This window comes from Mus musculus, chromosome 1, assembly GCF_000001635.26.
Source record: "Mus musculus strain C57BL/6J chromosome 1, GRCm38.p6 C57BL/6J".
Classification (NCBI taxonomy): Eukaryota; Metazoa; Chordata; class Mammalia; order Rodentia; family Muridae; genus Mus; species Mus musculus.
Genome location: NC_000067.6, coordinates 58962842 through 58973509, shown reverse-complemented (window position 1 = coordinate 58973509; position 10668 = coordinate 58962842). Strand labels below are relative to the sequence as shown.

Here is a 10668-nt window from a genome sequence, read left to right as displayed (position 1 = left end):
AAGGCTTTGCGCTAGGGCCGCAAAGCCTGTTGGGAGAGTGGGTCTCCTTTTTAGCTTCCCTAGCTGGGTGGGGGCTGCCATTGAACCGGCGTCACTGCAGCTCCAAGGTCGCCCGGTGATGATGTGAGAGCGCCTGCCAGTTCCTGCCACGCCCGGGGGGGTTAGCTCGGTGGCGGCGGCGGCTGCTTCAGATGCTGCTCTCAGGCTGCCGCGCATTAGGGGCTTCTTCCTGAGCGAGTGTGGGCGGAAGAGCGAGGACGCCGGGCCATTCCCGTGAGTAAGCTCCCGCGTGCGATTCGAACTTGCCCTTGTCAACTTCTCTCAAAGGCAGAGAAGCCTTCCTGTCCCGCGTCCCTCTGGTCCCCAGAGGTCACTCACGGAAGGATTCCGCCCCGAGATGGGAAAGGGATGTTTCCCAAGTGTGGGTGCAAACTGATGGGAACTGGGCGGTAGCCTCCGGGATTCACCCTATCTGCACCTCTGAAGATTGGCAGCTTCCCATCCTTTGCCAGACAGAGTCCATCTGGAGCTCTGTCGTTTTAGGATGAGTGGCTTTAGTGTCTGGACGTTAAACCTTAAGCTCTCGGTGGCCATCTGTGATGCAAATGGGAGGAAAGGACACTAGAAAGAGCTCTTTCTTTATTGGGCTTTTATTTGTAATTGATTTGGAACCAAACGCCACATGTCTTTTTAAAAGAAATAAGGAAGACAGACAGACAGAAAGACTTTTGGTTGAAGCAAAAAGAATGAATATTGGCAGTTGTGTTTTCCAGTGCCAGCACTTCTGAGTCCCAGACACTTTTTTTTTTTTTTAAATCACAATTATGGCAGTGAAGTCAATTACCTGCTTATGCATCTTTTTCTGCATCAGGAAAGATGGTAATATTTCGCTGGAAATTCACTTAGCTTATGTAAGGACCACTGAACAAAATGAGCTAGACTCAGAGTTCTTGCTCTACCTTAGTAAAAATGTTTGTGACCTTTCAAATCTTTGCTGTCCTGTTAAAAGTCTGAGCTACAGTGAGCTCCAAATAGCATATTAATGGTGGTGACACTTGAAAACGAATTGTGAAGGACATTTGGTGGTGGGAAAGGGCAAAATTAAAGGCACTTTATCATCTCGGCCACTCTCCAGCTTTCTATTTTTAAAATTAGGTAGTATCTGGCAAGCCTCAGATGTTTAACCAGCACATACATACCTATGTGAAAGACAGTGCTCTTACCCATACCCATTTTTACTGATGTGATGATGTACACGGTTCACCTAACCACGCACATTGCTCACTAGTTGCACTGGAGACTTTCTGTATCAAGTCGAGATTTACACCCATACCTGCTTTGCCTCAAAGTTATGAACCAGGTTAAAAGAATGGTTAAGAAGAATTTTCATAGTTTGCTAGTACTCGCTCCATCATTCCTTGACTATGAATGCATCCGTAACTCCCACTTTAGCCCTCTGAACAAATTGTACACTCTTGTCTGCTAGTCTCATCCCTCATAGAACTGCTCATTAACACACTAAGAGCTCATTCCAAATCCACCTGGATGCCTTTATGTCTTAAAAAAAAAAATGATAGGATTGGACTTATATCACAAAGGTGCTTTCCAGTTCTCGGGTTTTATGGTTCTATGGTTATTATTCTTCACTGCAGATGCTTAACATCCATAGTCACAAAGCATTGTTATTCTTCCCTATGAATGTTTAACATTCATAGTCATAAAGACTATGGAAATTGGCCTTTTAATGTTTTTACTTCACTGCCCAGACTATATTAGAGCCAACATGAGGGATGGGGGATGGTAGCACTGTAGTTCTTGCTCATTTTCTTCTTGTCTACAGCTCATTTATATCATCTGTATGATTCCTTTTTTTGTTTTGGATTTGTTGGTTTTTTTTTTGTTTGTTTGTTTTACTTTTTTGAGACAATTTCACTATGTAGCTCAGGCTGACCTGGAGCTCACAGAAATCTGCCTGCCTCTGTTTCTTGCGTGCTGAGATTAAAGTTGTGTGCTTCCATGACTGTATCGTTTTTAAAATTACGTTTGTTTGTTTGTTTGTTGCTGTGTGTGTGTGCCTGGGAGCACGCCTGCATGAATGCATGTGGAAATCAGAAGACCACTTGTAGGATTGGGTTTTCTCTTCCTACTATGTGTGTCCTGAGGACGCAGGGTGTCAGTCTTGGTGGCATGCACCTTTGTCTCTCAGCCACATTGCTGGCCCTGGACCAGCTTTTGAACCTCATTAAGTTATCCTACTTACTTGGAAAGAAACCTGAGTCATTGACGTGACAGTCACATGGAGCATCTAGTCACGTCTGTTCAGACCTGTTCTTATAATATCAATAATAGGAAGCATAGGAATAATACAGTGTGTTGCACACCCAGCTGAACATTTTACCTAGTTATCATGGCCATTATAGCGCCTGAGGTAGTTGTTGTTGGTTTGTTTGTTTGCTTTTAACAGATTGGCAACTAAAGCAGCATATTAAATGTACTCAAAATGATGTAATTACTGAGTGATAGCAGTGGCTGTCAAACCAGCCAGGATCCAACCTTTACTTCAACATCTAAGCACTTAACTTGGCAACAAAACCTGAGTAGTTTTACTCTAATTCAGTTGTGCACTATTGCAACTCTTTATATAGATGGAAACTCAACATTAAGTGACTTCCCTACCTCTTTGGGGAACAATAGAGCTGGGATTTGGATCTGTACTTTAAGGTCCATGTTCTTCCCTCTGCTTCTCATCAAATGTCTGTTAAGTATTTTCTGTAGGTTGCTGTCCTAGATGATAAGGATAATCTTCACTGTTAAGAAGTGTGTCCTAGAGAAGAGAAGCCAGAGTTCCGTTAGTGTATTGAGCACTATGACAGCGCTGTTCAGAGGCTTGGAACAGATTGGGGGCAGAAGGAAAGGCTTGGGCAAGGCAGAGGTATAAGCGCTGTAAAGGGCTGAATCATGTTTTCCAAATTCTTAGGTGGTAGCCCAACCTAACCCTCGTTGCCTGAAAACATATCTGTATTTGTGTCGGGCTTCTGAACACACACTACACCTGCATAGGGAGAGTCAAGTAAAAGTTATCACCAAGGCCAAGAAGACAGGCCTCAGGAGAAAACAGACCTTTCAGTACCTTCATTTTGGACTTCCAACTCCCTCAACTAGGAGAGAATGTTATTTAACCTGCCCAGGCTCTGGTACTTTGTCCTTGTAGCCCCAGTAAATAATAAACAGGTGTCACAGGCGAAGGGCATGGTGTACAAAAAGCCTTTGAGATGTGACTCGGTGATTCAGGTTTCACCGTGAGCTTTGAGGGCTGGAGCCGGAGCTGGAAAGATAAGGACGGCTTTGTGTGAGATCCAAGGAGCTTTAAACTGAAGGGATAAAATGGAGGATTTGGTAGCAGTGGGGAAACATTACATGTGCATTTTAGAAAGGCTGTGGCAGTGGGAGAAATACTGAAGAGGCAACACCAGTTCAGGGGCTGCTCATTATGAGGAACTTAAATTCTCAAAATACAAGGCCCAGCTCCATGTGGGGGTAAAGGCACCTGTTGCCTTCATAGTCCCTGGATGTTTGTCCTCTGGCATCACCTGTGTGCCTTGGCATGGACATGCACATACACACAGCAAATAAACAAATATAGCAGAAATTTGTTTTAAAAGTCATAGCCCACCTTAGGCCAGCTGACTTAGAATTTCCATGTATCTATTTTGACTTAAACTTTGGCTTTATGGTTAATTTTTTTTACCTTTGCCTGCATAGATTGTAAAGCTTTACACAACTATCACAACATATTCAGTAGTTTGCTACCCTATGAAGTGATTTTTAAAGGTATCTTTTATCTTTAGGACTCTTTTATAGTATTTACACTCTTGCATTCCCTTCCTCTGGCTGCCTATGAAATATGTACTGTTAACCTCCATTCTGAATTCATAAATATATAGAAAGATAGGTTAAGTAGTTTTTCCAAGGGCACACAACTAATGAAGAGCCAAGCTAAGATTCAAAATCAACTATTCTATCTTCGTTATCTGTATTCTTAACTGTACACTCTGCTACTGCCATATACAAAAAATTAAGATCTTCTACCAAGTGTGAGGGAAAGCGGGGAGAGATTGAAAAGAGTGTGCGTGCTGTAAGGAACGGACAGTTCATCTGAGGGGATGAGGAGTAACTGTTAAAGGGGCCTTTAAAAGGTTTATTTTAAAAGCAGACAAACAGAATGGCAGGAGGGACTGCTGACTTTGAGGCTCCTGGGAGGACTTAATGGAAAAGGGGCTTTTGAGCTGGTTAGGGTTTGGATTTGAAGACTTGAGAGAGGACGTGGGAATTTCAAAGAAACTGCATGACCTATTATAGGATTGAGGATTTCCTGGTGTTTTTAGAAAGCTAATAAGTGCTGTCCTTTGTTTCGGCTGAATATGTTGTTGGTTGGTGAAGGGAGGAGGAGGAGGAGCCAGCTTGTGGGGAGGGGATGACTCTTTCTTTCTTTTTTAATGTGTCTCTGCATTTTGCTCACATGCACGTCTGTGCACCGTTCACATGCCTAGTGTCCTTGGAAGTGTGACGAGGGCATTGGATCCCTTGTGGCTAGAATGATAGACAGTGTGAGCTGTCATGTGGATACTGGGAATCAAACCTGGGTCCTCCACAAAAACAAAAAGTTCTTGAGAGTCCATCTCTCCAGTCCCATTTTAAGCCCGAATGAATGAAGCATATGCTGGATGTCATTATCTTTTTTTATAAGAGGAAGAAAAATGCATCTCGTCCCAGTTCCCCAGTTAACTGATTCTGTTTACACTGTCACACGGGTCCCCACTGTGGCCATTCACCATCCTAGGCCTTTCTTACAATAATCTGTGTGAAATGTGCTAAAAATTCCCCAATTATCTTTCTGTCTCTGGTCTTCTCTTCCTGAAATTTATCCTGTATTCTGCCTCCAGACTGATTGCTCTTGAAAGCCAGTCTGCTATGGGATCAAGTTCAGACTTCTTAACTTGAACTAGTTAGGTTTAAATCTCCAAACACATTATTTGCTGATAATTCCCCTCACACGCATACACATTAATAGCTAAATGCTTTGGGATCTCTTCTCCAACACCTTTCCATTTGTGGGGTTCTGGTTTTGTTGTTTGTTCGTTTGATTGATTATTTTGTTCTATAGATGCCCTTGTTCTCAGCCAAATCTTTCATACTTAAGAAACTCACTACAATCCTAAATCTAGTATGAAGATAAACTTTTTTTTTCAAGCCTGAAGACAAACATTTTAGCTAGAAATGACCTCCCCTCCCCTCCTATCTATCTATAGGATAGAAATGTTGTAATACCCATTAAATATTTATTATCTTGTTTTCTTAGATTCCTGAGACCATTTCATCTTAGCTCTAACCATCTAGATGGCAAGATCATAGCCCTTTCCCTGTTAGAGCTCAGATTTCTTAGCTCTTTAATGTCCGTTTTGGTAGAGACTATTGTATACTATATTGTATCTATTTTTTAATACCTTTAGTTTAATTCAAGAAGCATTTATTGGAAGTTATTAGGTATATCACTTATTGACTAATTCTTAATAGAGTTATTTTTGAAATGGTTTTATAATTAACTTAATATGTAACTTGCATACTTCATTCCCAGCCATACTGCTGACACGTAGAACCTTGAGGACATCCAGACTTGTAGCTTATTCGTGCTAGGAAACAAGCATACAGATCTGCCAGTGTTAAAGTGGAACTAATTCATTTTGTAAAGGTCACTGAGGTCGTTGGAGCTTATCTGTGTTTATCTGCTAGTATTTGCCAGATGTCGAGTTCTGTTTTTTTACAAAGCTTTTTTTTTTTTTAAATCATATAAAAAAGGAAGAAAACTGTTTAATAATTTTTTTAAAAGGACATAATGTAAGAATTGATAAATTAGCTGGGTGGTGGTGGTGCACACCTTTCATCCCATCACTTGGGAAGGAGAGGCAGGTGGATCTCTGTGAGTTCCAGGACAGCCAGGGTTGCACAGTAAAACCCTGTCTCAAAAGCCAAACCAAACCAAACAACAACAACAAAGTTGACATATTATGGAAGTCAGTGGGGAAAGAATTTGCTAACAGTTTATTTGCTTCTTCACCTCAGGCCTGGAGAAGTAGCTAGTGTAGGATACTTGCAGGAATACCAGATTAGTCCCCCACACTGAAAAAAACAACCCTCTAATTTAAATATATATGTATAAATAACAAGCCTCAGATAGTTACTGAATTGTTTGAGCTCCTACCATTGAATTCCCATTCTGATCATCAAACAAAGGACAGGACAAACGAAGGGTGATAGCACCTCGTTTCTATCCAAGGGGACTTGGAAGTGAATATAATATCCATGTGAATGTAACAGACCAGATACTAAGGCATCGGATGGGCTGAGGCCTGAGTGGTAGTCAGCTATAGAGAACAGGAAGGAAGAGTGTTCATTCAGCCAACCAGTGACTGAGGCTAAGAGAGGAGTGTGGGAAGGAGGTGCTAGGCAGCTGAAGATAAGTTTCTGTGGACGAGTGCAGCGTGGAAGAGAGTGGGAGAGGTGAAGGCAAGGGCCTATTTTGGAGTTTTTGTTAATGAAATTTTTAAGTTGGTATACAAAGTAATCGGCTCCCTTATGTCATTTTCATGCCTACATACCTGTGTATATGTGTATATGCATGCACACCTTGTTCCATTGCCCTCCTCCTTGCTAGTTCCTTTCCCCAGTTAGTGGTTCTCCTGCCTTCATGTCACATGTACTCCACTACCTCCGTAAGATTTTCTTCCTCACCTCTCATAGTATCTGCTCTACCCTCCCTGGCACTCAACCAGTAACATACACTTAAATCTAGATTCTGCATGTGAGAGAAAACACACAATACTTACTTTTATGAATCAGGCTTATTTTACTTAATATATCCTAATACTATATATTAACTAAATAATATAATATATTAACATTATGTTAAGTAAATAACAATTTATTTAATAATGATCTCCATCTTTGAGATGTTGTAATTTCATTCTTGCTGGCTGAGTAAATTTCTTTGTATATGTGTTCCATTTTTTGTTTATCCACCTATCTGTTGATGGATATTTAATTTGGATCTGTTTCTTAGCTATTGTGAACAGTGTAGCAATGAACATAGATGTACAAGTATCTCTGTGATGTGTTGTTAGTCCTTTGAGTGTTTACTCGAGAGCTGTATAAACCCTAACAGCACAAGGAAATAACCCCAAGTATTACCATTGAATGAAAAGGCTTCTGCATACCAAGGGAAACCATCAGCAAAGAGAAGAGATAGACTTTAGGATGGAAGAAAATATTTGCCCTATAGATCTGATAGGGGATTAATAATAGAATACATAAAGAACTCCAAAATTAAATTTCAAAACCCCCTTAGGATCAGTAAATGTGTTAATGAGCCAAATAGATAGTTCTCAAAAGAAGAACTAAAAGTGGCTAAAAGTATCTTAAAAGTTACTCGGTGTCTTTAGCCAGCAGGCAATACAAACTAAAACTGCTTTAAGAGTCCATTTAACTCTGATCAGAATGATTGTCATCAAGAAGGAAAAAGAAAACCTATTTTTTAAAAGTAGTTTGGTTTTACAAACATGAATCTTGCTGACTTTCAGAGGAGGAAGGGTGCAGAGATCATGCCTGGAGTTCTGCCCAGACCCCTGAAGGCTAACAGGTGATGGGATGGCTTGAAATAGGAAGGTATGGGGGAGGTGGGCCTGAGACACCCAGTGGCAGGAGACTTTCCAGGATTGCTCATGGATCAAATTTGGTGTGCTAAGGAAGGAAGAGTCCTTTAAGATGGAGGATATAAGAATAGAACTCAGGAAGGGGCTGAGAGCCAGACATCTGCAGTTAATGCTAAAGAGGTTCCTAATTGTGGTAATGATGTTCTAACATTCAAGGCAAATGAAGTCAAAAAAAGAAAAAGAAAAAGACATAGCATCAAGAACAAAAACTGTTGCAGTCAGACTCCACAGGTGCCAGATGTGCGGCTCCACAGGAGTTGGGGTCATTATATTGCATTAGTTTTTTGTTGTTGTTGTTGTTGTTGTTGTTGTTGCTGCTGTGACCAAACAACTTAAAGAATTTATTTTGGCTTACGGTTCCAGAGACATAGAGGCTACTGTGGCAGGGGAGGAGCCAGCAACACAGGAAGCTGAGATTGGGGTGGGGGAGGAGGAAGAGAAGAAGAAGGGACAGGAAGAGAGGGAAAGAAACAGGAAGTAGAATAGAGCTATAAAACCTCTTCCTAGTGACATATTTTCTCCAGTAAGGCCCTACACCCCCTTCCCCAGAGGTTCCATAACTGCCCAAACAGCACCACCATCTGGGAGACAGGGTTCACATGAGCCTGGGGGGACATTTTTCATTCAAAGTATCCAGGTAATTTATCGAGAAGTCCGAGAACTGCATGGGAAGAAGGTGGCTGAGGAAGGGTGTCATTGCTGAACTAGAAATGATGTAGTGCCTAAGTGTGATTTGGTTGGTTGGGGTGGGGGGTAGAAAAACAAGAGCTGTTTCTGGAGAGTTCAGGTGTGCCAGTACGGAGTTATGAATGAAGGATGAGGGACTAAAAAATGAGAATAAATGCTTTCTAAGACTCTTGAATGAGCCTCTCCTGAGAGGGCAGTGGTTGTGAGAAGTCCCCAAGCCCCAGGGAAGGGCTTGTTTAATACTCTTACCTGGCTTTAATAATAGATTTTGACTGAGCATGAGAATCACACATTGGAGGCTAGCCTGAGCTACCTATGAAGTTCCAGGCAAAATTGAGACCCTTAATACAAAAATCGTAAAGATGATTTTGTACATATTGGTAAGCCACAGAAGGTGGTGAAGTTATTAGGCAGGGGTATCCAGTGGACCACAGTTCAGAGAAGGTAGGAGTGGGTGGTTAAGTGACTTGCTTACATGTAATAATTTGTAATAGTTCATAGCAGAAAAGCTGAAATACACACACACACACACACACACACACACACACACATGAACACACACACACACACACACACACACACACATCACTTGTTGTTTAAGTCAGTTTGCCACATTATCCAGGCTGGCATCAAACCTGGGGTCTTCCTGCATTACCTTCCCATGTTGGATTTTTAGGCTCCATGACCACTCCCTGTTCCAGCTCCTCTTTTCTGAGATTATGAGGTTTTTACCCCAGTCAGGTGAAAGCTGTAGACCCTAGGCATGCATTGCTGTGAAGAGTGAGAGATGCTAAGAATTGGGGTGGGGTGGAGTGGGGAGTCAGAGATGGGTGAGAAAGAGCTGATATAGAAGAGTCTCCAAAGAGAAGGGACAGTTAAGCAGGCCATGGAGGGCTTGCCTGTGGCGTGATGTTCATACTTGCTGACTACGTTTGCAGTAACCCCATACCACAGCGTGGTTTTGTGATACTTTGGGGGAATTTAACTGTTTTGTATTTAAAATGTAGTCAATTTCAAAAAGTCATCTGTTCGAAGATCGATAACTTATTTAGAGTGAGTGGTGTTTGGGGTCTCAGCACCTAAGCCCTGCTCTCATGCTATGTAGAGGGCCAGTGCTATAAGTCACAACAAAGGGAAACTTGTTGGCTAAGAAAGAGCACTCTGTCTGGGAGAGGAGAGGAGGAGCCTAGAAACCAGCAACCATGTGTCTGAGATGGGACTGCTGTTCCCAAAGTATAGAGTTAACAACTGGAAAACAGCTAAAACTCTAACCAAGAAACCATAGCTTTTTGTCTTACTGAGTTCGTTCTCTTTTAGTCACAAAATTGAAAGACTACAAGTGAGGCTTGTACTAGCAGCTGTGAATTTTTTAAGCTATCTGATTCTTTTCTCCTGTGGGCTTGTTTGAAATGCTTTGTCAGTCAGCTGCACATCTTAGTGGAGAGCATAGTAAGTCTAAGCGATGAGCCAACTGAGTCCTTCCCCCCACTTACTACAAGAAAAGTAGGTACTTAGGTAGTGTTATTACTATACAGCCATAGCTCATTCATACTATACAACGATAGGTCATTCAACACTAAACTCTTTCATGTGAAGTTGGAGCTACTAATAAGTCTCACTGTGTAGCCCAGGTTAGTCTCCAACTTAAGGTCTTGTGGTCTCTCCTTCCCAGATCAGATCAACAGGCTCGCACCACTACGCCCATCTCGTAATTTTCCTAAGGCCAGTACAGCATTTCTTTAGAATTTCTTTTGAGTTGTTACTAGACTGAAATTGTAATCAACTTTATTTGTTAAATTGCTTCTAATAGCTTACCTGTTTTGTTTTCTGAGACAGGGTCTCTCTGTGTAGTCCTGGCTGTCCTAGAACTCACTGTGTAGACTAGCCTGACCTCAGATTCACAGAGAGCTGCCTGCCTCTGCCTCCAGAGTGCTGGGAGCTCTGTGCCACCACATAGGGCTAGCCTGCTTACTTTTAATCAGTGATCCAGTAGGCTTGCAATGCTATCTCTGTGTTATTTGCTGTTAGGTTTGGGTTGTGCATAATAAGACATGTCAAAGAGCTCTGAGCTCAGGGAGGAAAGACAACAGATGAGATCATTGTCTTCTGGGATAATCTAGTCTACAGAAGAGGGTTCTATAGACACTAGCAAAATCACAATGAGAAAATGCAAGATTTCCCTGTTTATAATCCATTCCAGGTCTCTCTATGGATT

The 10668-nt window shown here is 41.8% G+C and overlaps 1 protein-coding gene across 6 annotated transcripts in view; it reads left to right on the top strand.

Moving 5' to 3' along the window:
* Trak2 (trafficking protein, kinesin binding 2) overlaps positions 1–10668 on the top strand; it is a 73897-nt gene that overhangs the window by 836 nt on the left and 62393 nt on the right. For 2 of the 6 annotated variants that reach the window (XM_006496280.3, XM_006496282.3), the window contains exon 1: positions 3–273. The exons of 1 other annotated variant lie outside the window; for it this stretch is intronic. The gene's annotated coding sequence lies outside the window, so the exon portion shown is untranslated. Of the gene's footprint in view, positions 1–2; positions 274–10668 lie in introns of those variants that run through there. 3 more of the 6 variants (XM_011238600.3, XM_006496281.4, NM_172406.3) reach the window with 2 other exon arrangements.